This window comes from Anneissia japonica, unplaced genomic scaffold, assembly GCF_011630105.1.
Source record: "Anneissia japonica isolate Jap-2015-1 unplaced genomic scaffold, ASM1163010v1 scaffold288009_len375886_cov190, whole genome shotgun sequence".
NCBI lineage: Eukaryota > Metazoa > Echinodermata > Crinoidea > Comatulida > Comatulidae > Anneissia > Anneissia japonica.
Window position 1 is genome coordinate 334,008 of NW_022748146.1, and position 289 is coordinate 334,296.

Sequence of the window (289 nt, forward strand, 5' to 3'; positions counted from 1 at the left end):
AATAAACCTGAACACATGACATTTTACACAGAATTTCACTACCACAGCATAGAGTATATCTGTGCAAGCGCAGTATACAAAAAAATTATTACTTCATTATTAAATAACTATATATTTGGTAAGAAAGTATAATACCTGTCTCTTATACACATCTAGATGTGTATAAGAGACAGTGACCATGGTGTCCGTGATTGTCCACAGGTAACTGGCTCCTATCTACTGTACATAAGTCAGTGGTGTACATGTATCTAGGGGTGTGGGGAGTGACTGTAGCCTGTAATTTCATAAC